The sequence below is a fragment of the Hyaena hyaena genome, unplaced genomic scaffold, assembly GCF_003009895.1.
Source record: "Hyaena hyaena isolate Hyena2069 unplaced genomic scaffold, ASM300989v1 scaffold_2113, whole genome shotgun sequence".
Classification (NCBI taxonomy): Eukaryota; Metazoa; Chordata; class Mammalia; order Carnivora; family Hyaenidae; genus Hyaena; species Hyaena hyaena.
This window is the reverse complement of record NW_024082749.1, coordinates 25,043-51,018: the sequence shown is the minus strand read 5'-3', so window position 1 is coordinate 51,018 and position 25,976 is coordinate 25,043. Positions and strand designations below refer to the sequence as shown.

Sequence of the window (25,976 nt, the reverse complement as noted above, 5' to 3'; positions counted from 1 at the left end):
GAGTCAGTTGGTGATCTCTTCCCCTCTTCTGATGACAGATTGTGCAGGAAGAGCTTGTTTTTCAGATAGCAGGGGAGACTTCCTGAGAGATATGGATCCTCACATCATGAGCCCCAAGAAAAGGGTTGTAGATAAAGACTGGGCCATGTCCCAGAGAAGGGCATAATGTCCATCCACCCAACCAGCTCATTGTACAGGCTCATTCCAACCCAGGCAGGAATGCTCCTTCCCATCAAACCCAAAACCCCGATAATATCACCATGCATCTTGGGGTGCTTGACTAAATGCTGTTTGGAGATATTTGAACACAAGATATTAAGGAATGCCTGTTCATTATGTTAGGCACTGTGGTGGTATTATACTTATATGGGCAAATGTCCTTTGGTTTTAGAGATGCATCTTAAGATAATTTGCAGTACAAGGTCATCATGTCTATAATTTACTTTAAAATACTTCAGCCAGAAAATGGAAATGTTGCAAGTATTAATTCTCATGGGTTATTAGTTATCAAACCTAGGGATGGGGAAGACCAGCACTGGGAGTTCCTATCCTACCATTTTGCTGACAACACTCCAAGGAATGGGTAATTCAATGCTCATAGTAGTATTCTCCTTTTTAAAATATATTTGAACATTTTCACAATAAGGTTAGATTAAAAAATCTCATGATATGGTAGAGAGATTAAACTGTGTTTCTACTACTTCTAAAATACATCCAAGGTGTATGAGAGACTTTGCACGTATTATACATTTGTGGTGGGGAGGGCAGAGTGTGGAAGGTTGAGTAGCAAAAGCAGGGGGAAGGGGATAGGGCTTCATCTAGTCCCTTGGCCCCATTTTGCATCCACGGCCGGAGGGGCCACAGTGAAGGGTCCCTGCAAGTGGCAGGCTCAGCCCAGGTTGGGCTGCCACAAAGGGTGCCCACACTGTGAGGAGGCCCATTGCCTACCAGCCAGCCCTTCCTGAGAGGACTCATCACCTATTTGGGCCTGGAGCCTCAGCCCCACACTGCCTGGCTTACCTTGTGGGGACACTCCCATCCCCAGAGCTCCCGAGCTGGGGAATCAAGAGAAGAAATAGCTTATCACAGTTCACATGGCACTTTGTCCTTCAGGTGTCCTAGCAGTCCTGACTGGAGGACAAAGCCCCTTTCAGAGTCCTGAGGCTCAGAGGGAAAATTATGCCCCAGTTGTGAGGTAGAGCTAGCCTCCAACCCAGCCTCTCTTCCCATTTCTCCCGCACTGGGAGCAACGTTCCTACCTTCCCTTTTGTGATGAGGAAACTGAGGCCCTTGCACAGAGATCAAGCTTGTTCTCAAGGTCAACTGACCATTGCCACAGAATAGGGCAAGGACCAGGTCTCATGTGCTCTGCAAGGCTGAGACTTAGAACACCAGGACGGGAGGTGGGAAACTTCAAGGGGGAGGTCACTCTCCCAGCACAGTCCCCCAGGAGCCCTGGGCGGGCCTGAGGTTGTCACTTTGCTCAAGGAGGAGGCCCTGACCTCACTGCAGCCATGTTTCCTAAAGCCCACAGGGTGGTCCGCTGGCGGCCAAGAGAGCCTGGCTGGCTGTGGACAGCCTCTGGAGAGGCTGGAAGCAAATGGCCAGGGCAGGATGCCTGTGGCACACTAAGCCCTTTAGGAGCCAGTGGCCAGCAACTGCCTCAGAGAGGAGTTAGAGGAGCCAAACCTTCCCCAAATCCCTGGGCCATCTCAGCCTTGGGGGTGGGGGGGACCTGGGAGCTTCTTCCTCCTTCTGGGGTCAGGCCCACTGGTCCAAAAGAGCCTCCTTTATAGTCTCTGTTGGAAGGCTGGCCCATTTGGCCAAACTCTTCAGGGCATTGTCTTGCCCCCTCCAGGGAGCCTTCCCTGACTGCATCTCTCAGCTAATCTTGCCTCAGTTCTGGGAGATCTTCCTCACACCCCGAGGGGCCTTCCACCTGGCTCACTGGCTCTGCTCACCCTGACCAGCCTGAGAATCTTCCCAGGGAAGGACTTGGGTCTGCTCCTCCTCTCCTCTAACATCCCCCCCCTTGTCCCTGGGCTGGGATTGCCCTGGGCAGTTCTGCTACCAGTGAGGAGCCCTGTGCCTGCTGTCCAGGGGGTAGGGACAGTAGAGGCCTGCCTGACAGGTGGCCTTGGGGCAGACTTCCTCTTCTGAGACACTAGACGTTTTCTTTCCTTTTTTTTGGCTTCCCTGTCAGAGATTTTCCCCTTCTCTGACTGAGGTCAGGGCACCATAAATAGGAGTGATAAGGCCTTGGGTCTTTAAACTGAACTTTGCAGCTGCCATTTTATGACTCTGATAACGTCAGCCCCTCAACCCTGAGTCCAGCTGGAGCGGGACTGTCTGGTGTCCAATCAGTGGGGGAGCAAGTGGTGGCTGGTGGGGAGGAGTGTGAAGTGGAGAAGGATGCGAGGAGCCCTTCATGTCAGGCTGCCCTCACTTAGTCCTGGGTGAGTCCCTTCTCTTCCCCCTGGGGGCCCAGCCCTGCACTGGTCTGTGGGGGACAGCAAAGATGACGAACCGCAGCCCTTGATCCCATGGGATGGTCGGAAGAGCCAGGCTGGGAGGTGGATAAGGCTGAGAAGTGGGATCAAAGTGGAGAGGGCTGGGGGCGCCTGGGTGGCTTGGTCGGTTGGGCGTCCGACTTTCGCTTGGGTCATGATCTCGCGGTTCGTGGGTTGGAGCCCCGCGTCGGGCTCTGTGCTGACTGCCAGCTCAGAGCCTGGAGCCTGTTTCAGTCTGTGACTCCCTCTCTCTCTGACCCTCCCCTGCTCACGCTGTCTCTCTCTCTCTCTCCTAGAAATAAATAAAAACGTTTAAAAAAAAAAAAAAAAACAAAGTGGAGAGGGCTGAGTGGGCTGGAGCAATCAAGGAAGGCTGTCTGGAAGAGGTGATAGAGTAGGGTGTTAAGTGAATAAAATGTGGCAGGACAGGGAGTGGTAGGCATTGGAGGAGCCAGGCTTGGACTGCCTCAGGAGGTTGGGGGAGGTGGACAGATATGGCCTAGCATAACAGGAGGCCCTGCTGGAAGCATTCCACCCCTGGCTGAGAAGCCTCCAAGGATGGGGAATCAGGTGCATCAACCATCAGTTGTGGTCATAAGAACCCTGGATCATCCAAGGAGAATGTGAGTGGTGAGAGCCCCGTTGGGAGAGCCTAGAGGGCTGTTGGTGAGGCCTGGAAACTCCAGTACACGGAGGGGCTCTCAGTGGTGCCAGGGCTGTGGAGCTGTGGCCTCAGGGCCAGAAGCAGGTGAGGCTTTGAGTGCTCAGGAGGTGGGAGGAGGGGAGGCGCCTAACAATTGTTACTAAGTTCTGCTCCCAGGACAGGCAATCAGCTTCTCACCTCCAGGATGTACAAGACATTAGCTAGATGGAAACACAGAGATTCCTGCTTTGGTGGATGTGATGGTAAGGGAGGTAATTACAGGCTAGAGGAGAGTAGGTGATCAATATATTCTACCTGCCAACAGCCAACCTGGAGCTGGTGCCAGACCTGGGACCCACTTGGGTTTTAGGCTCTGACTAAGCAGCAACCCCAGATTCTTCACGTCTAGGGGCAGGGAAAGAGAGAAAATCAACCCCAGTCTTGGTCTGATGGGGGGGGAGGGGGGAGAACAGGTATCCTTGGGATTTATTTTGCCCATCTGTAAAATGAGCTTAGGTGGATTCAATGAGTCTTGAGGTCTTCCCTGATCTTAGAGGGAGATGATCTATCCATCTCCTGTCCTGCAAGTGAGCCACCCACAGCCACACACAAGGGCACAGCCACACATCGGAGGCATACACGTACCTGTGTGGGGATGAAGCAGGAGTGGGAGGAAGAGGACACGATGCCTCATGGCTGTTTGCACTTTGCTCAGCTTTTCCCATGCACATGTCTGGCCCTTCCTGGTAAACACCATCCTCAACCCCTCACTGCCCACCACCTTCCACCTTAGCCTTTTACCTTTCAGCTCTGCTCTGTGGGACGGCCCAGGAAGGGCCGGCCAGACAGCTGCCTTATCCCCAAAGTCCCTTTCCAGCGCTGAGTCTGCTGCTGAGACGTCACTCCTACAGGTTACACACAACGGCCCGCAGACACCTCCTGACGGCCACAGCACACAACGACGACCCTCACAGCCTCCCTCCCACCTACAGTCTACCAGGCCTTCCATTTCAATGGACCACAGTCTTCAACCTTGCACCCACTGACTTCCTCTCCCCACGTACAACACAGCCACTACACCCATGGCAAGTTTTGGGAGCACGCTGTCTCCTGGCGCCCCTCCACCAGTGTCTCAGATCACCGCACTGAGTGGACTCCCAGCAGCGCTGGGAGGGACTAGGCGCGACCGAGATCCCATCCCTCGGGTCTAGATCCAGTCCGAGGCTGAGCTGGGAGGCGAGACCCAGTGCTCCGTGCCCCCATTCGCACAGACGTGTGCACAAGCGGCCCGGCTCCCGCCGTCCCCCACTCCACCCGCGGCGGCCGGGACTCAGGGGGCCCGGCGGACACTCACCGCGGGGCAGAGGGCGCAGGCGAGGATGCTGGCCAGCACGCATAGCCAGCGGGCCGGTGGCGGGCTAGTCGGGCGCATGGTCCACCCTGAACCCACGATAGGCAGCCCGGCGCCGGGAATAGACGGGCGGGCGGCGCACCGAGCGGTTAACGGCTGGGAGCCCGGCCGAGTGGCGTCGCAGCCGTGGCCGCTACGCGAAGAGGCGCAGCTCCGGACGGGAGGCGGGCCGCGGGGACTCGTCTGACGGGCGGCGGGTCTAGCCAATGGATCGGCAGGGGCGGGGCCGCCGCTCAGGGGCGGGACGCGGCGGGGGGGCTCCCCTGTCTGTGGGGTGTTCCTGCGATCTCTCCGTGGATCACCCACGTCAGTCCTCCTCTGTCGCCTGGCATTTACGAGCCTTAACCCCTTCGGACCGCATCCTCGGGAGACTCGAGACATCCTTCCCTGCTTAGCTCACAACGTTTCCAAGCTCCTGGTTGCCTTCTCCCACTCCTACACGTTCCCCCTCAGCCCCTCCCAGGACGCTCTTCATGTTCACCTTCAGAGCCGCCTCCTCCAGGAAGCTCCCCTGCCAGTCTCCGCATTTCCCATTCATTTCTGCGCGTCGGAGGACAGGTGCTGGCGGGCTGGACTATGAGACAAGACGGGTCACTTCTAATACCCCAGGCTGCGGACTGTGGCCTGCGTAGGGTCCTAGGTCGTAAGCGACCCGGAGTTGGGGCCTGTGGTTTGATTCATTTTCAATCTGCCCAACTCATCGCTCGCCAGCACAGGAGGGGAAACAAGGGCGCGAGTGAGGCCTGACTCTGTGATCCTTGGTGCCACTTCTGAGCCCATGTGTCTTGGCAGGACTCGCTTGGGACCGTCTGGGCTCCCGGTCCCTTCACAACCAGGGAGTGAGGGGGCCGTGCTTTAGGGAGCCTGGCACGTCCGCACCCTCACCCGTCTCCGCCTGGGCACCTCCCGAGGGAGGCTGGGCCGAAGTTCCAGCGCCCCCATGCGGGGAGGGAAGATCTGTCCCCTGTGCTCTCGACCAGGCTGCGCAGCCTGCCTAAAACTAAGCAGAAGACCTCCTCGTCTTCCTCCTCCTCCTCCTCCCACCTTCCGTGTTTTAGCAGCCCGGGAAACTGAAGTGCGGAGAAAGGCCTGGATTCGGGCCTCCTGTTTCTGGTGCCTCGCTCCCTAGAGTGGGCGAGTCAGTCTCTGGGTGACCAAAGATCCGCTTGCCTCCACTGCGTGTCCTCAGGGCTCAGTTTTATTCGTCTCTAGAATGAGGCTCAGGTACACCGGCCCCGCACCCTGGGAGGTCTTCTTGTAGACCAAGAGTTTGTGGCTGCCTTGTCCTCTTTCCGAGGGCTCAGACGGAGTGATCAAGGCTGGCAGCGGCAGAGATTGCGTAGATGGTGAGTATTGATAAGGGGAAGACACTGTTCAGTGGAGAGGCAGAGTGCGTGCATCCCTGGGCGCCTCGCCAGAGGCACGCTGTTTGAAGGAGGTCCCACTCCAGGCGCTGGTTGACTCGCCCGTGCGTCAGAGTCCCCTGCAGACCCACCTAGGCCACCCTCCTTACAGCGTGGGAAACTCGGCCCCTGACTTTACGGGGTGGGATGAAGTTATGGAGACTCAGGGAAAAGCCTGGAAGGGATGAGCTCCCAGCCCCTCCTGGATTTAGGCTTATTTGGGGTGCTAGCATTTGCTTCCCTCCTTCTCTCCCTCCTTCCCTTGCACATTTATTAATAGCTTGCTGTATGCCAGGCTCTGTGCTGTGCACTGGGACACGGAGGTAGATAAGACAGCAGCACCTCCTGATTGTAAGGTTTTTGAGTGAAAGAAGACTCCAAGGCAAAAGGTTCCGCAGAAGTTTTATTGCCTGCACCCTCGGCCAAGGCGAGAGAATATACGGGGACAGTTTTATTGCCTGTGTCCCCGGGTGAGGTTCCGCAACTCCAGAGAGTGGGGATTTGGGGAAGTCGCGGACTGGTTGGGTGGTGGTGAGGGGTTTATAGCCTGTTAGTGGGGGTTCAGATAACAGGGGTAGTCTCTTGACTGGAAAGTCCAGGGTTGGAAGGTTTAAATTTCTGTTTCCCTCCGATGTAGTAACGGCCACTGATGTAGTGGCAGAAAGGTCAGCCGTCTTAAGGTCAGCCATCCTAAGAAGTGGTGGGAAGGTCAGCCATCCTAAGAAGGTCTGCCATTCTGTGGTGTCTCTGCCCCACCTCTCAGCCGGCCCAACACTGATGGAGGAGGACCTGGAGAGCTATACTACTCCCCACAATTTCCACCTCCTTCCAGATGAGCCTGGACAGAAGGCCTTTCCCAGATACTGGAACTGTGGAGATGGCCATTCTGGGGTTTGGACCCAACCTTTCAGAGGAGGATGTGTTTGAAGAATCTCCAGGCTTCTCCTCTGCCATGTCCACTTCTGGAGGCCAGGTTAAGCTCAGGAGCCAGGAGTCCTTGGCTCCCCTTTTGACCCTGACAGTACCCCTTCTCAAGCCTCAGTTCTCCAGCAGGACAGTGGAAGTAGGTCTCAGTTCTGGGGAGTCACCTCTACTGGCACAGCGCTAGATGTGGCAAATCCATGGGCTTTGGCTCTCATAAACATTTGCCCATTCTACACACACACACACACACACACACACACACACACACACACACCACCTAGCCAACTACGGCACACTGAAATCCCACCATTAAAGCTGTCTCTTGGTCTGCTGAAGTTCTGCTCTCTGAGGACAAGAGTCTAGGGTACTTGAGAGTGCCTTGAGAGGAAGATGGTGAGGACTGGGGAACAGGAAGGAGCCAGACCCCACTTTGCCACCGGACACTCTGGCCCAGCAGGTGGCTGGTGGGAGGGGAGTAAACAAATGGACTCAAGGCTCCCAGCTGGGGATGGGCTGCCTTTCCCCTTGCTCTGGAGGGGGATCCACAAGAACCCTTCTCTTTAGCAGCTCCGGGAAGGCTGGAGGCATGAAGGGTGAATGGCAAGGCCTCCTCAATGCTCTGTCAGTCCTCAGGCTCTCAGGAAGGAAGCAGGTGACTAAGGGAGAATCATTCCCTGCAGATTCTTTGCAATGAAAATTACTCCTTTGTTCTTACAGAATTGCTCCTCTGGAGGACCCACCCTTCCTTACATATCAAAAGGCACAAAACAAATTCTGAGGTGGAAGGAGCAGAAAAAAAGAAAAAAAATAAAAGACAAACAAGAACTTGAAAAATTCAACCAAGTTAGATGTGACCATGTTGTTAGGAACTGTTCCTACTTGTTCAGTTCTGTGTTCTGGGGCATCACCTGAGAGGATCCTAAGGGATTTTACGGGGAAGCCAACCTTTCACCTGTCCCCTTATCTGAGAAGGCTGGGGGTGGGGGGGATATCAGAAGTTAAGGGACAGGGGCAGGCTAACTGAGGGTGTGGGAAGCAGTGACTGGGATCTCTGTTCCCCATCCGGAGGTGGCCTTTGCCTCACCAGTCCAGGCTTGGGGAGCGGGCCACAGCCACCCTCTGCTCCCTCTTCCCCCCATGTCCTTTTGCATCAACTCCTCCCTGGTATATTCTGTCCTGAAGTGTCCCTTCCTGGATTCCTGGAATCTGTCCCCACTCTGTAGCCCTACTCTCCCCGTCCCACCCCCTCCCCTCAGCGCCCTTCCAGCTGCTGGAAATCACAGGGGTGCTGGAGATGGGGGAAAAGAGAAAGAGGCAGTCACTTGCCTTTCCCCTGATGACAGGTTCTGCAGTTACTCATGTGGAGGCTGCCTGGCTTCCTGGCTTCCTGCCTCATTCCTGCAGTGGGTGCCACTCTGGCCTCGCCACAGCCCCCACCCCCGCCCCGTCTTTTCCCATGTCCCTGAGTCGTGCACTCACTGCTGCAAGTCTCTCAGCTCAGGAGCACACTGGTGGTGTGGTTCTGCAGCAGAGTGGGAGGGGCGCCTGGGGACCAAGGTGTGGTGTTGGCCTGCGTGGTGGGGGAGCTGGCATGCAGGGAGCTGTCTGGGGCATCACTGCTCCAGGAGTGCCTTTTCAGAACCATCCCCACCGCTGTGTGGTTGCAGTCTCTCTAGGCTTCTGTACTGCCCTTCTTTGGGGCGAGTTCTTCCCAGGAGAAAATGCATTTTAACTCCAAGCTGTGATTTGGTAGAAGGCGAGAAGGGTCCAGACAGGTATTTAGGAAGCAGTGTGCCCTCCATCTCAGCTCTAACAGCAGATAGCAAGTGGCATTCCTTCAGCCCGCATGTATCACCTACCTACACAGGTGCTGGCCAGCGATGGGCCCTGCAGATGTCACAGCAGCTCAGACACAGGCTGCCCCTCTGGGGAGCTTAGCACTGCTTGACCAGGGCACTGTGGGAATTTCTGTTGGTGCTATAGCTGCACTTAGGAAGAAAAGAAAGTTCATGGGAGTACAGGTGGTGGAGGGAGAATTGTCCTGACTTGCCAGGTGGGGAAAGGAAGCCCGGTTCAGAGATCAGGTCTGAAATGGCCTACGCCATCCCACCCCTTCATCCTGGAGGTCAGGGCTTAGCGTGAACAGAGGGGATGCTGCCAGCTTTAGGTGAATTGATTCAGGTCCTCTTGTGAGCAGATGCTAAACGTCCCATATGGATGTTTATGGGATGGCAGGGAGGCCTGTGAAAGACAAAGAGGGAGAAAGCAGGATTAGAAAGAGCCTCCCCCAGCCTAGCAGGGAGCTCCAGAGCAGAGTGCACACGGATGCCTTAGTCCACTGTGCTCTGTCGATGGCAAGGCGGGAAAGGGTGGCTGTCTGGGAAAGCAGGCCTTCAACTCAAATGATCCTGAAGGTGCTACCTCTAGAGGCTGTCGGCTCACTGCATTCCTCACAGCTGAACGGCAAGTTCTTTCTTGAGGGGAGCTTTAAGTGATGCATGCTACCACATGCATCCACATGTGGCTACCACAGAGGAGAAACCGAGGCATGGAAACTGAAGGGAGAGGGAGAGCACCTGTTCTGGGAGACAGGAAGAGCAGACTTAGGTCTTCTACTCTGGGAGAGAGCCTAGTCTGGGCAAAAAGGGATGACTCAAGAAAGGAACTCCTTTCCTCAAAATCCCAAAGGTCAGTTCAGTCCAGGGGTCGAGTCTGTCATCGTGCAACCTGGCTTGCGGATCATGGTCAGTGATTCTGGGAGACTCTAGCAGGGAGGACTTGCCATTTACTCTCTTACAGCAGCTACAGTCTCTTGGTCTAATGCTTACTGCAATGTCTTTGTGTGTGTGCGCACGTGAGTGGTCTATGTATAAGGGCATGCAAGCGTGTATCCTTGTGAATGGGCATACCTGCTCCTGTAAGGTCGCAAGTCTAAACGTCCAAACCAAACTGACTCCATGACAGGCTTTAAGTTTCCCCTCTGAACTAGAAGGCCTGAGTTTCAGCTTTCCTGAAACTATCAGGCAGTTACACATTGCTCAAGGCAGGAGAAACCACCCTTGCAACACCCAATCAGGAAAGTCCAGCGACCACCCTCCACATTACTAAGGGAGAGGCCTGGAGATAGAAACTATAGATAGGACCCTGTTACCTAATGTTAAAGTTAACCTGTTAGTCGCCGAACAAGACCCTAGGCTCGCTCTGTGATTGGTTGAATTTAAAGGTACTCTAAATGTTGTAATTGGATCCCGCCAAAAGTAACGAATACTCTAGACAATGTGTATGGTCAAACCCGCTGTCAATGATGTTGAATTATGATTGGATCACTGTTCCCATGTCACAACTTCTGTAACTCCCCCATCTCAAACCCCATAAAAACCCTACTCTGCCCTTGTTCGAGGCTCTCAGCACGGACCCATACGCTGGTGAAGTCTGTGAGCCCGAGCTTAAGCCCGTAATAAAGCCCTTTGCCTTTGCATGCGTGACTCGGTCTCCCTGGTGGTCTCTGGTCGGTGAGGATACTGCGATCTGGGTATAACACTCCCAGCAGCATGTCTCAGAGCACAGCTTGGCCAGCATGTATTGGGTGGTGGAGTTAGAGGCAAGGTTCTGGGTAACTACGGGCAGAGAGGGAATGAGTCTCAAGAGGGTGCTCAGGACTAGAGTAGCAGGCTGTCTCTCCAAGCTCACTCCTGGGGCAGAGGAACCCCGTGGGTGTCAGAGCACTCCCACCCCAGGGAGAGCTCAGACTAACCCCACAGGAGATCTAAATTTACACACTCACCTCCCCACCTCCTGGTCCTGTGTTCCTGTAAATCAGTGTGTAGCTGACCTTGGGCAGAGTTCCTGGAAAAGTAAGATAATGTGGGTGGAACAAAACAGACGGGGGAATAAGTAAGTAACATAATCGATGCCATGAGAGAATAGTGTGTGTGTTAAAAACTTAAGGGTATTCGTTGAAAAAAAAAAAAAAATAGAGCTTCTATGTAAGTCCTAAACAGCAAGGAGGAAGGAAAAATGAAACAAAGAAAACTCTACCAATTCGATAAAAGATTGTATGTATGGGGAGGAAGGGGTAGAGACCAGAATACATGGTAAATAAAAACAGACCCACATATCAGGAATAATGAGGAACATTAATCACCACTGTCCATGTGAATGAAGGAGAATTAAGATGGAAAATGTAAGAGAAATAATTCATTTTATTAGAATTTTCAGTCTATTGAGATGTTTGGGATTATTATAGGAGAATTCTAAAACCTTTAAGGAACAGATGATTTTTATGTAATCAAACTGCTCAACAGCCACAAAGAAGACAGAATGTTTTCCAAGATATTTTATGAGGTCTCATAATGCTGATATTAAAACAAGGCATGGAGAGCACAAGTGAAGAAGATTGTAGTTCCTTTTTATAACTTAATGTATATTATTTAATATGTAATTTTATGAATTATTTTAATATATCAATTTAATGTTTAATTCATGTTCATATATCAACACAGAAGTAAAAATTGGGACAAAGGGGACAAAGCATGCCTGTTGCGGTGGGGACCAGTCCAGACAGGTCTGTCGTACCTCAGACAGGACACTGCAGGCCATCGCCTGCTGAGGTGAGGGCATGTGGGCCCAGCAGGTGTTTCTGCAGAGGCAAGTTTACCTGCCAGGTGGGAGCTGAGACAAGGAGAGAAAATGGCCAATGATATGGAAGCTGCTGTTTCCAGAAGGGGATGGGCCCAACGTTGGGCTGTCATGGGCAGAGAAGACAGAGCACAACCCAGGCCTGGAAAAAGTCCGGCACACCCATTATCCTGGTCCTTGAAGGGCTGGAGTGAAAGCATCTGGCTGACTTCCTCTTCACCATCAACAGGACGTAGGGTCTGACCTAGGCCCTTTGCAGCAGCCACCGTGTGACTTCCAGACTGCAGGGTGGGCTCCAGGACTGGGGCTGTGGTTGAAGGCTGGGCAGACAGAGCAAGGGACCCGGGCTAGGTGAAGAGTCTGTCTGTGGTCCCTGTTCTGGTCCACAGCCACAGAAGTCTAGCAAAGAGCACCTTGGGATCTTTACAGCCTAACTATCCCCACAGATGTATGGCCATACTCTTTAAATGCATCTTATTATCATCTTATTACTATGATTATTATCACAACATCAACCCAGGCTCTGCCCTCTGATTTTTCTGAACATGCGGCAAGGGTGGGGGGACCCTTCCTGTTGAAACTATTTCAGGGTTCCCAGCACTTTGTGAGAAGGGCAGAGACACTGCTGGCTGCCCACAGGCTGTGAAGGAGCCTGCTGCCCGGCTGCTGGGCAGGGACCACGGTCTGCAATCTGCAGTCTGGCACGCCCAGGATAGGGCCTCACTGGAGCCAGAAGCCCTGGGTTCCCTTCCCTGCCTTCCCTTTCACGTGGGTGGGACTCTCAGTTCACAAACTCCCAGGTCCAAGAAATACAGTTTTTCTTTACTGTTTTAGAATTACAATTAATATCGACTGTATACCCTCATCACACCAGGTTAGCACACAATACGACCTCTCACTTTCTTGGGTTCCCGAGGGGCTTGTGCTGGGAAAGTATCAGGGAGCCCCTTCCTCCTATTCCAGCCTTGAGCCTCACTGATTGATGCCGACACTCTCCTTAGTCCAGTCTTCATGGTGCAGAGGCTTTGGGGCCAGAGAATCTTGGTGGGGTCGGGGGTCTTGTGTCCAGGGTCTAGCCTCCCAGTACAGACCACGGTCCCCTTCTCAAAGTAGGGAGCCAGGTGAAGGCAGGGAGTTCAGAGCTGTTCAAGCAAGGCAGTCTCGGGGAATCCCAGGGAGGTCCTCCCCTTCTCCTCCTCCTACCAGGGTCAGCCCCCTCCTAGCTGTAACCCTGCTTGGTGGGGAGAGATCTTGCCCAAGAGAAGACTCCTTTCCAGGAAGGAGACAGCGAACCCCAGGTCATGGTCTCCTTGCCAAGGGGGGCCCCACTCCATGTCTGCCAAGCTGGGCCAGCACAGCTGACGGGACCGTTCTGAGGAGGGAAAGTTTCTTGCAGAAACAGTTTTTCTTCTTTGGAGGAAACCTAGAGAAGGTAGCCCTCAGCATGGAGAGAACAGGTCTGGGGGAGCTGCAGAGGGGTGGTGACTGGCAACCCCACTACGGAGGTATACCTGTGGAGTGGGACCCCTGCATAGGGCCAGGAACCAGGCCAGGGAGACTCTCTGGAGAAGAGAGGTGGGAAGTAGAGGGTGGAGGAAGCAGAGATGGGGGGTGAGAGGAGGGGGCAGAGGAAGGAAATTTGGGAGCAAGGGAGGAAAGGAATGAGCAAGGCCAGAGGGGAAAACCAAATGCAGGAGCCAGGGGGATGTCTCCCCAGGGAAAGTTCTCTGGCAAGCCACTCCCTGCTCTGCCCCTCCCATCCTGGGTCAGTTCATCTCCATCTCATCCCTTTCCTGCACAGGACAGCAGCTTCCTCATAACTTCTGGCTTCCTCCTGGCCCCCCACTCTCCAATCTCAGCAGGCAGGTTGGTGATTATATCTTTTAATTTATTAAGAAGGGCTACAAAATATACAACGTGGATAAGTAATATAATGAACGTTCTTGTTTCCTTGGTTTCTCTTGTTGAGCGTTGGGTTATTTTGTTTCCCTACTGGTAGTGGTATTTGGGACTCTCCACCATGTGTAGTTTGGCTTGTTTCTTGAGGCAGCTGCACTTAGGAGGTTGCCTTCCCAGTGTACTCTGTCTCTGTCTCTTTCTCTTCCCAAACTCCTGTGGCTCAGTGTTGTTAAAATTTTTCATTCTTTGCCTTAGAACTCCTTTAAAAAACCCCAGTTGTTTGTTTAAATCAGATTCACACACGAGAATTTAATACAGAGGTGCCCTGCATGTCTCTTCGCCCTGCAAACTCTCTTTTGAAGAATCTGGGTTGGTCCTGTGTGCTAGTTTCCCACAATCCGAGTTTCCTGTTTGTATCTCTGTGGTGTTGTTTAACCTCTCTCTCCAAGACTCATTATTTTAAAATACATTTTAAAATATAAGTGAAGGGGTGCCTGGGTGGCTCAGTCGGTTAAGCATCTGACTTCGGCCCAGATCGCGATCTCACGGTTTGTGGGTTCGAGCCCCGCATCGGGCTCTGTGCTGACAGTAGCTCAGAGCCTGGAGCCTGTTTCAGATTCTGTGTGTATCTCTCTCTGATCCTCCCTGCTCTCTCTCTCAGAAATAAATAAAACATTTTTTAAAAAATAAATAAAATATAAGTGAGATCTGGGGAGTCTGGGTGGCTCAGCTGGTTAAGTGTCTGTCTTCTGCTCGGGTCATGATCTCTTGGTTTGTGAGCTTGAGCCCCATGTGCTGACAGCTCAGAGCCTAGAGCCTGCTTCAGACTGTGTGTCTCCTCTCTCTGCCCCTCTCCCACTCACGCTCTGTCTCTCTCTCACAAATAAGTAAAGATAAAACATTTTTTAAAAAAAAACATAACTGAGACCCTGTCGCTCCTCAGTTCAAGTGCCTGTGGACCCTGAGTGAGGGCTCCAATGGATCCTTGCCCCCTTGCCCTCTAGTCTTTTTTTGTTTGTTTGTTTTATTTATTTCTGAGAGAGGGAGATAGAGACAGCGTGAGCAGGGGAAGGTCAGAGAGAGAGGGAGACACAGAATCTGAAGCAGGCTCCAGGCTCTCAGCTAGCTGTCAGCACAGAGCCCGATGCGGGGCTCGAACCCACGAACCGTGAGATCACGACCTGAGCTGAAGTCGGACGCTTAACCAACTGAGCCACCCAGGCGCCCCTCTTTGTCCTCTAGTCTTGTCTTCTGTCACACTGGACTCCTTGCCTTTCCAAGAACTCATTGCTGGCCAGCTCTTGATTTTAGGTCTTTGCACTGGCTGTTCCCTCTGCTGGCAATGCTCTCCCTCAGGTGTTTGTACTGAATACTGCAAACTGCTCCCCCCACGCCAACTCCTGGCCCCTCACCCGCATCTACACTTTCCCCCATGCACTTACCACTTTCTCAGCTGCCATGCTCTCAAATATTCCTTAATCTACTTTATTACATTTTATTGTTTGTCTCTCCCCGCTGGAACAGAAGCTGCCCGAGGGCAGGGGTTTTCAGGTCCTTTGTTCCCAACGTATCTGAGGTCCCTGGAATGGTGCCCAGCACTCGGTAAATCTTCTATTTATACTTACAGAATGAATGAATGAATGATTTTTCCCCAAGCCCATAGTAGCTGCTGTCCTTTGTGTTCTGGGTTCTTTTTTTTTTTTAAGTTTATTTATTGTCTTTGAGAGACCGAGCGAGCAGAGGGGCAGAGAGAGAGAAAGGGAGACAGAGAATCCCGAGCAGGCTCTGTGCACTGTCAAGTTTGGGGCCTGATGAGGGCTCGAACCCATAAACCGTGAGATCACGACCTGAGCCAAAACCAAGAGTCTGACACATAACTGACTGAGCTGCCCAGCCGCCACTATGTCCCAGGTTCTAATGCAGCCCTCTCCCGGCTCTGAGGAAAACCTTTCTTTCCCCTCCTTATCCTGGCCTTGGAGGCTGGTCCCACCCCACCCAAGCCTTCCAGAACACCATTTTTTTCATGTCTCCATGCCTTTGCCTGGGCTGTTCTCCTGCCAGGAATGGTGTCCTCCACACATTGCTCAGGGGTGACTTTGTCCTGCTTTTGGGTTTGAATTGATGTCAGTCGCCCCACTCTGGGAAGACTTCTGGGGGCCTCTCCTTGGGATGATAGCCCAAGAGTGGGTGCCAGTGAAAGTTGGTAAGCAAGAGAATGGAGCTCCTCTAGGCCTTTCCTGCTTAGACCTATTCCTGACTCTAGGCCAGATCTGACCATTGACCACAGGCTGATCGCTAACCATGAACCTGGGCCTCCACCCAGAATTAACCATGACCACAGACCGATCCCTCCCCCAGTCTGACCCCTTACCCTTATCATGGGTCTTGACCCAAACTAACCTTTGATACTGACCATGGGCCCCAACCCAGGGTGACCCATGACCCCAGGATGGTGTGTAACTTACTATAGGCCTCAGTACAGCCTAATTTCTGACCCCAGGCTGACCCTTGGCTTTGATTCCAGCCCCAATCCACACTGCTTTCCAGTGGGAGTGTGTGGCTGGCTACTGGGAGGCAGACTGTGAGTTTCTGAGTTCACAGGCCCTAGATGGGAGCCCCTGGGCCCAGTTCTCACATCTGCTTTTCCTCTTCCCATCCCTCCTCCCTGCCTTCCAACCCATTGGGAGCTGCCAGGCATTAGGGAAGGGGAAGAACAGGCCGGAGCAGCCCATGCCTCTATTTGCACAGGTCGAGGTAAAAATAGCCTCAGCTATGCAATCCTCTCACTTCCTCCTTGTCCTGGATCCTACCCAGGCCTGAGTCACTTGCCAGTTGTGTCTGCCCCTAGGCCTCTTCTTGCCAGGGCTCCAGATAGCTTCAGTAACTCTGCTGCAGCCCAAGTAAACCCTGACACCCGCTGCCACCTGTGGGAAGCCACCCTGGCTTGACTGTTAGCTCTCTTGCTTTGTAGTGGCTCCAGATATGAGGTTATCCCCCCGTGAGGTAGATGCAACCTGTCTATCCTCTGCCTTGAAAGGGGAGGGTCTGTCTGTTGGCCATCGGGATGTCCTCTTTGGAGAAGTGTCTGTTCATATCTTCTGCCCATTTCTTCACTGGATTGTTTGTTGTTCAGGTGTATGGCCAACAGACACATGAAACGATTTTCAGCATCCCTCCTCATCAGGGAAATACAAATCAAAACCACACTGAGATACCACCTCACGCCAGTCAGAGTGGCTAAAATGAGCAAATCAGAGAACTCTAGATGCTGGCGAGGATGTGGAGAAGCGGGCACCCTCCTACCCTGTTGATGGGAATGTAAACTGGTGCAGCCCCTCTGGAAAACAGTGTGGAGGTTCCTCAAAAAATTAACAACAGAACTCCCCTATGACCCAGCAATAGCACTGCTAGGAATGTACCCAAGGGATCCAGCAGTGCTGAGGCATAGGGGCACATGGACCCCAATGTTCATAGCAGCACTCTCAACAATAGCCAAATCATGGAAAGAGCCTAAGTGTCCATCAACGGACGAATGGATCAAGAAGATGTGGTTTATCTATACGATGGAATACTACATGGCACTGAGAAAGAATGAAATCTGGCCATGTGTAGCAACATGGATGGAACTTGAGGGTGTTAACGCTGAGTGAAATAAGTCAGGCAGAGAAGGACAGTTACCATGTTTGCACATGTAGGAGGATTAGGAGGAACTTAACGGAGGACCGTGGGGGAGAAGAAGGGGGCAAATAGGGAGGGGGAGGGAGGGAGGCACATCATGAAAGACTCTTGACTGTTGAGAACAAACTGAGGACTGATGGATATGGGGGGGAGGGGAAGGGGGATGATGAGCACTGGGTGTTATATGGAAACCAACTTGACAATAAACTATTTTTTAGAATTGGGGCGCCCGGGTGGCTTAGTCGGTTGAGCATCCGACTTTCGCTCAGGTCATGATCTCGCCGTTCGTGGGTTCGAGCCCCACGTTGGGCTCTGTGCTGACTGCCAGCTCGGAGCCTGGAGCCTGTTTCAGTCTGTGACTCCCTCTCTCTCTGACCCTCCCCTGCTCACGCTGTCTCTCTCTCTCTCCTAGAAATAAAAAAGAAAAAAGAATAAAATTATGATATTTCATGTTAAAAAAACCCTGAAATTCTGTACCCATGAAACAGTAGTCCCCTCATTACCCCTAACCTCCTCAGCTCCCAGCAACCACCATTCTGCTTTGTTTCTACAGTTCTGAACACTCATATCTTATGTATCTCGTATACGTGGGATCACACAGTATTTGTCTTTTTGTGATTGATTAATTTCACTTAGCATCACATCCTCAAGGTTCATCCAGTTGTAGCCATGTCAGAGTTTCCTTCCCTTTTTTAGGTCCATTCTATGGAAGTCCCACAGTCCAGTCATTCGATGGACACGTGGGTTGCTTCCACATTTGAGCTCTTTCGAATAACCCTACTATGAACATAAGTGTACAAATCTCTCTCCTAGGCCCCTGCTGTCAATTCCTTTGGGTATAGACCAGAAGTCAAATTGCTGGATCCTGGGGTAATTCTATTTAAAAAAATTTTTTTAATGTTTATTTATTTTTGAGAGAGAAAGAGAGAGAGAGAGGGAGAGAGAGGGAGAGGAAGGGAGGGTGACACAGAATCCAAAGCAGGCTCTAGGCTGTGAGCTGTTGGCACAGAGCCCAACATGGGGCTTGAACTCATGGACCCCAAGATCATGACCTGAGCCAAAGTCGGATGCTTAACCTACTGAGCCACCCAGGCACTCCTGGTAGTTCTATTTTTAATTTTTTAAGGAACCACCATACTGTTTTCCATGGTAGTTGCCCCATCTACATTCTTACCAATAGTGCACTAGGTACCAATTTCCCCACATCCTCGCCAACATTTGGTATTTTGGGTTTTTTGCTAGTAGCCATTCTGACTGGTGTGAGGTGATATCTCTTTTTGGTTTCGATTTACATTTTTCTAATGATCAGTAATTTTGAGCATTTTTTAATGCATTTCTTACTATTTACATAACTTTTCTAGAGAAATTTCTATTCAAGTCTTTTGCCCATTTTTTTTTTTTTTAAGTTTTAGGACTTCTCTATATATTCTGGATCTTAATCCCTTATCACATATATGATTTGTAAATATTTTCTCCTATTTTTGTGGGCTTCCTTTTTACTTGCTGACAGTGTCTTTGATGTACCAAATTTTAAAGTTTTCATGCAGTTCAGTTTTTCTACTTTTTCTTCTGTTGCCAGTGGCTTGTGTGTCATATCCAAATCATTGCAAAGTTTGTGAAACTGTGAATGAAGCTTTTCTCCTGTGTTTTCTTCTAGGAGTTTTGTAGTTTTAAGGTTTTTTAAGTCTCACATTTAAGAAAACTGGAGCACTTCTGAGACTGAAAGGGAATCCTTTTTTTTTTCTTTTTTTAATTTAATTCCAGTCAAATTAACATACAGGGTTGTATTCGTTTCTGGTGTACAAGATAGTAATTTGAAAATACTATACTTACTAAGAGCTCCTCATCATACGTATACTCTTTAATCCTGTTCACCTGTTTTACCCATCCTCCCACCCCTTTTCCCTCTGGTAATCATCAATTTGTTTAAAAGTCTGTCTCTTTTTTCTTTTGTTCATTTGTTTAGTTTCTTAAATTCCACATATGAGTGAAACCATGTGGTATTTGTCTTTCTCTGACTTATTTACTTAGCATTATAAACTCTAGGTCCATCCATGTCACTGCAAATGGCAAGATTTCATTCTTCTTTATGGCATGATATTCCATTGTATATATACCATACCTTCTTTATCAAAAGAGGAGGCTTTAAATGATTATTTATTTAATAATTATTAATTTATTTTTTAAATTTACATCCAAGTTTGTTAGCATAGAGTGCAACAATGATTTCAGGAGTAGATTCCTTAATGACTCCTTAACCCCATCTCCCCTCCCACAACCCCTCTAGTAACTCTGTTTGGTTTCCACATTTAAGAGTCTCTTATGTTTTGTCCCCCTCCCTGTTTTTATATTATTTTTGCTTCCCTTCCTTATGTTCCTCTGTTTTGTATCTTAAAGTCCTCATATGAATGAAGTCATATGATATTTGTCTTTCTTCGACTTATTTCCCTTAATATTACCCTCTAGTTCCATCCACGTAGTTGCAAATGTCAAGATTTCATTCTTTTTGATTTCTGAGTAATATCGTATTCTAGATATATACCACATCTTCTTTATCTATTCACTCATCGATGGCCAATGGGGCATTTCCATACTTTGGTTATTGTTGATAGTGCGGCTATAAATATTGGGGTGCAGGTGTCCCGTGGAAACAGCGTACCAGTATCCTTTGAATAAATACCTAGTGCAATAGCTGGGTGGTAGGGTAGGTCAAATTTTAATTTTTTGAGGAACTTCTATATTATTTTCCAGAGTGGCTGCACCAGTTTGCATTGCTGACCCTGACCCTAGCCCCTAAGTTTAAAATTTACCTCTAATCCCTGATCCCTAACCCCTAGCCCTATCCTTAACCCTAACCCCTACCCTCACCCTCAATCCTAACCGTAACCCTAAACTCTAACCCCTAACCCACCCCTAACCCTAATCCATAACCCCAAACCTTAACTCCTAACTCTAACCCCAACCCTAACCCCTAACCTCCTAACACCCTAACCCTAAACCCAAACCCTAACCCCAACCCTAAACCCTAAACCGTCGCCCAGGACCCCCCGCAAGTGAGCCGGGATCCTCCCTAGGGGTCTTCGCCAGTGAGCCTGGGATCGTTGCCTGGGATCCCCCACCCCCACTTCCGCTGCGAACGCCCGCCCGCCAGCCCGGCGTCACAAAGCGAGCACGCCGCCTCACCTTATAGGACGAGCACTACTCGGTCTTCTGCTTCTTGCCCATGGAGGCGCGGGGCCGGGACGTGGGGCTGAGGGCTGCAGACCTCGCTGCCCTGGCTCGCCGTCTGCCTGACCCCACTGAGGTCGCCGGCTGATGATGAAAGCAGATGACGCGACCGGAAGTCGGGCCGCGCCGCCGCGCCGCCCCGCCGGCGCCCAGCACTTCCAGGTCATAGGGCGGTGCGCCGTGCGCGGCGCTTTCAAGCGCTAGTGGGCAGGCTGGTGGGCGGCCGGTTGAGCGGCCAGGCGGTGCTGGCAGCAGCAGCAACGCTCCAGCCAGGTCCCCGCTGCTCTGGGCGGCACTGTGGACGAGCCCGTGGGCGACCTGAAGCAGGCGCTGTCCTCCATGGCCAAGGCTCCGACCGTCCACGTGGAGGTGCAACAACTGAGCGGCAGGTGAGACCCGGTGCCGCACCCGAGCGGACAGGGCGGCGAGGAAGTTAGCGTGTGCGCGTTATCTTCCGATCCGGCGTTTGTCAGACTGTTGAATCGCCCCTGCTGCCCGCTCCCTGACGTTCCTGGACCCCAGGCGAACTCCTGTCGTCTGCAGCTGTGAGAGAGATCTCAGTGTGGCTTGTGTGGGACGGACGCCAGGGAGCGTGGACCTTCCGGGACCTGCCTGCCTCCGAAGGCGAGGCTGGGGCAGAGCCCGAAGGCGAGCTGGTGCAGGGTGGGAGGCAGGGAGGAGGTAGGTATCGTCCAGAACCAATCGTCCTCCTGGAAGCCTTGAATGCCAGACTAAAAGTGTCTGAGTTTTCCCAGATGAGTCACAGGCTTCGGGGTTTTGTTAAAATGCAGATTCTGGCTGCACTCCCACAGCTGTGGGAGCTTTGTTCCTTCATTGGTAATGGTAGTAGCACTATCGAGCGCTCTCTGCATGCCGGCATGTGTCCGGACTCATCTTCAATTTACGGCAGCCCAGGAGGACAGGAGCTATTGCTGTTGCCCCTTCCTCCGCCAGAGAGCAGGGCCCTGCCCTCCAGCAACTTTCCAGACCCCTGCAGGCAAGGCGTGGCTTGGGGCTGATCCCCAGGCTGTGCTCTGATCTGTTGGCTTTCTGACCCCCAGTCTCATTTCGTAAAAAGCACTTCTTGTTACAATCCTGTGACTGTATCTCATTTGATTTCCTAGTACTGCCAAAAAAAGAAGATATAAAGCTGAGCATTAGAAAGCTGCTCAAAAGACATAACATTGTGTTTGGAGACTACACGTGGACTGAGTTTGATCCTTTTGAGCAGAAAAGTGCAGTCTATGTCTGTTGTTGACATAGAGCTAAAGGTTAAAGACCCAAGAGAACTAATTCACATTGCCAAGAAGTCGCTAATCCATAGCTTTTTGGTCAAGTACATGTGGCTGTGTTATAGACCATTGCATGTGTGAGGCTGGATGGGAGACTTTGACGATATGTTCGTATGTTTTCAACAAACATGTAACTTTCATGATACAAAGAACAATAAAGTGGTATTTTAGACAAAAAGGGAGAGAAACATTTTAAAAAGAGTTGATACTAAATCTGAATATAACAGCCTCTTTACCTAATCTAAGAACTAGTTTCTAACATTCCGTGTATTCAAGTTTAATTTTTGGATTTACAATGTAATTTTTATAGCTAGAATTGGGAAGGGAGTTATTTTCAGTCTGTGTGAGTTTATTTTGATTTTCCTTCTCATTGCATCCCATTGACTTGGGTGCCTGCACGATTGTGCTTCACATCTTCCAGCTGAACAAGGGCGGCCCCAGCAGTGAGACCCTGGAGGAGGAGACCAAGACCATCATGGCAGCAAGTCACTGGGTCCTGCCTGCAGGTGCGTAGGAATTGGAGGGGGAGGCACACCCCAGACATGACGTCAGAGGTCGGCCTGTGGCCTGCGCTGTCCAAGTAAGTTAGCCCGGGAGATTGTATTCGTTCATCTCTTTTGTAGGCTTTCGGGGTGTTTTATTTCTTGTGGAATGGAGAGCACGTCACAAGGTAAAAGTAGGAATCTCCACCATAAGACTGTTCCTCCACCTTCAGGTGGTTCCTTCAGAGATGGTGCTGAGAATCTGGAGGTGTTCTTTCCTTCCCAGTTGATCATCACCTGCTGAGCCCTTCTTTCCTTCTGCCTTTTCTGGGCTTCCCTGTGGACTCTGCCATGGTTCTAGCAGGTGGAGTCCTCAGTGTTCACATCTGGTGTCTCAGCTACTGGCCCAGACCTGCCTCGGTTCCACCCAAGCACTGGCTGGTACGGAGAGTGGTGGGACAGGCTCTGTGCTTGTGGCAGAGCGCAGATCCACAACAGATGATTGTGCGTGGTCACGTGATGAGAAAGTAACCCCGTACTCCATTTTATTGTCTGTCGAAAGCTGTGTGACTGGCAGGTACTTTGCATCTTTAAAGAAAAATTAAACTTTTAAGAAAAAGTTGAAAAATTTAACTTCCCAGTAATGAGACCTTCAGCCTGTTATATGTGGTACAACAGAGAGCGTCAGTGGCTCAGGGCAGACCTCACTGGTCAGGGTAGTGCTTGCTTTCTAAAAATTGGGCTTTTGTTTTCCTCCTGCAGCTGAATTCCATTGGCTTTGGGACAGCCTGGTATATGAGGTAGAAGTCCAATCTCATGTAAGTTGTTATGTTATTTTGCAAGAAGGCCTGGTTGTTTGAGGTGTGATCAATATTGTGTTGCTCTCCAAGTGTCTTGGAGCCCCATGACCCAAATAGGCTTTGGGGAACTTTTCAGGCTCCCGGAAGCCCTTGTCCCAGGTACCTATCTCATGGGGGAGGAAGGAGAGGGTGAAGAATGGAAGGACAGCTTTCATTGCATTGTGCTCTTAACCCATTGGGATGAGGAGGCAGGGCCGAGGGGCAGACAGAACAGGTGGGCAGGTCCAAGCAAGCGCTGGCTGGTCTGAACCCCCCTTCAAGGGGAAGGGTCCTGCACGCTGTGGGGGTTGCTAGAAGTCCATCCCACATCACCCCAGGCTGCGTGACCACAGTCTTGGCTGTTGTCCTGAGTGAATGTACTGTGGCTTGCCCACTGCTGTGTGGTCACAGAGGTAGGACCCCACTCATCACTTGCTAAGTCTAGTCCTTTTGTGGGTCCTCTGTGTCTGTACAGTTAGAGTAGTAGCAGCCAATCTGGCCATGTACGTTCTGAGTTTCTTCCAAAATGAAAGCCTGTGAGGCATCTGACACTTGGCGCTGGCAGCCCCTGAGGGGTGGTTGGTGCCTGTCCTCTCTCCTTGGGCACAAGCTCCAGCAGCACCTCTGGTGGGAACCTTTGCCTTGTCCGCACCTTTATCTGCATTTTACCTTTCTTCGCGCCGCTCCTCGATGATGTGATGACAACCTTACTGTTTTCGGACAAGAAGGCATCAACAGCAGTCTCATCACCTGGAACAGGGTGGTGCTGCCTCATAGTAAGAGCATGTATGGTTTTCTTTATTTAACCAGGTAAGCTATGTGAGTGAAGTCAGGCTTTTTCACTTGTCCCATTGGCCTTCGAGGACTTACAGTTCTGTTTTCTGATGCAGCCAGAGCTGTCCTCGAATGTCCCCTCCCTGAGAAGCCACTCTAGCTCACGTTACTCTGGGCATCTGTCACCTGATCCTTCACTCGGCAGCTGCCTGGTCTCTGCCTTGTGACCTTTCTACATTATGATTAAACTTTTCAAATAACTGCCTAATTCCCCTAAGTGATCACTACAATCCTTAGGACAGAAACTGCCTCACATTTTTGTTGTATTCCTGGAGCTTCGCTTTGTGACCTTAAACTGCAACATCCGTGCTTCGCTGAAATTCTGTCTGAATCTTCTCTGAGGGGAACATTGGATTTTTTCTGGATGTTACTGGTTAGAAGGAAATCGAAAGAATGCCCAAATAATAGTGAGGTGGGAATGCAGAGTAATTAGCTTCTCAGACCAGCTAAGATTATATGCTTCTGTGGAGTCTTAAAAAAAACTGTCTTTCTTTTAAGATTTTATGTATTTGTTTTGAGAGAGTACATGCATGGGGGAAGGGCAGAGAAAGAGGGAGAGAGAGAATCCCAAAAAGGCTCCATGCTGTCAGCACAGAGCCCAACTCATGGCTCAATCTCACAAACTGAGATCATGGCCTGAGCTGAAATAAAGGTTCAGATGCTTAACTGAGCCACCCAGGCACCCCTGAAACAGTGCTTTTAAACAGCACATATTGTCACCATATTGTCCTGATACTGGGTTCTGAGTACGCAGTCAGTAGGTATTTTGATTGGTGAAATATAGTGTTTTCCATTTAGAATTGGTTCTATGTTTCTTCTTTAATTATCAAGAATGCATGTAGAGAATCAGATTTGAAAGTGTCTGCATTTTCTGATGCATTTCTCCCTCCACATTGGCCATCTTAGCTACTGCCAGGCATCCTGCTCAGTGGCATGTGGGTCAAGAGGCTGTATGAGCAGGGCCTCGCCTGCTGCTCTTTTTTTTAGCGTGGGCGGTGGTAAAAGACGGGGATGCTGTGGGCTGCAGAAATGGCAGACTTCAGTGCCTTAATCCAGAAAGGTGTTTGGCCTTTCACAAGGTGCCTTAGCAAGTGGGTTTTATAGAGGATGTATGGTGACAAGGAGGGTGTCAGTGAAGACAGAGACCAGGAAATGTGCTCACTCTGGACGCTGAGAGGATGCACAGGCCGGGACGCAATGCTGTGTTGGGGGCATGGAAGCTAAGAGCAGAAACATGGGCTGAGGTCAACTAGAGAAAGGAAAGCCGTGGGAAGTGTGTTGTTAGTGTTTTATAGCACCTGGGCTGCTAGCGGGCTTCTTTGCGAGCCACCCAGCAGTCCTTGGGGTAATAGCATTCAGAGCTCTGAGCTCTGCTTGATTTGTGTGCTGTGGATAATGCAACTACTGTTGTGGAATTTGTTACCACACTGACTGAAAAACACAGGTCCTCCGGGAACTGGAAAAACATCCCCGTGTAAAGCACTAGGCCAGAAATTGATCATCAGACTTTAAAGCAGGTAATTCGAGAAAGGGGAGCAACATGACGGGATTGTTTACTTTTCATGTGTGACATAGAAAGTGTTTTTATTTCTTACTTATCTTCCTTCAAGAGTAGATGCCTCTCTTTCAGATCAGATTCACTCTTGTACTAAGCATTGTCCTGAGTTAGAGTTTCAGTCTTTTAAATTCACGGCACTTGCTTTACAGTCAGCACGTGCTCTTTTAGGGACTGCCTTACGTGTGTGTCCGAATGCAGTCTGCCCTCAAGGCCGGATGCTTGCTGCTCTAGCTGACGGTCCACTGTGCTGTTGCCTGAGAGAGGCATGACCCAGCTGGGGGTGCATTTGTTTCTCATTGTGTTCTGTTTTGGAATTTATGGTTTCATCACGTTTAGATACCATTTGGCCATTATTTTCTCAGTGAATCCCCATCCCTCCCTGCAACATACACAAAAATACATTTTCTACAATTGAACCCATTTCTTTGCACGTTCAATGGTTTGACATTCTCCCAACGGCCACTTAGGTGTCCTTTTTCCTTTAACGTTTTGAGAACTTTTCTGTGTTCCATTTTGGGCAGTTTTCTAAGATATTTGGTACATTCACAGTGTTCTGTCACCACTTGTGTTGAAGTCAGAACATCTCCATTACCCCAAAAGAAAACCTCACCTTCATTAGCAGCCACCCCAGTCCTTC

The 25,976-nt window shown here is 50.8% G+C and overlaps 1 pseudogene; it reads left to right on the top strand.

Annotated features, from left to right (window-relative positions):
- Positions 1-6,844: 6,844 nt before the first annotated feature.
- LOC120227244 lies at positions 6,845-25,293 on the top strand (annotated as a pseudogene).
- Positions 25,294-25,976: the final 683 nt, after the last annotated feature.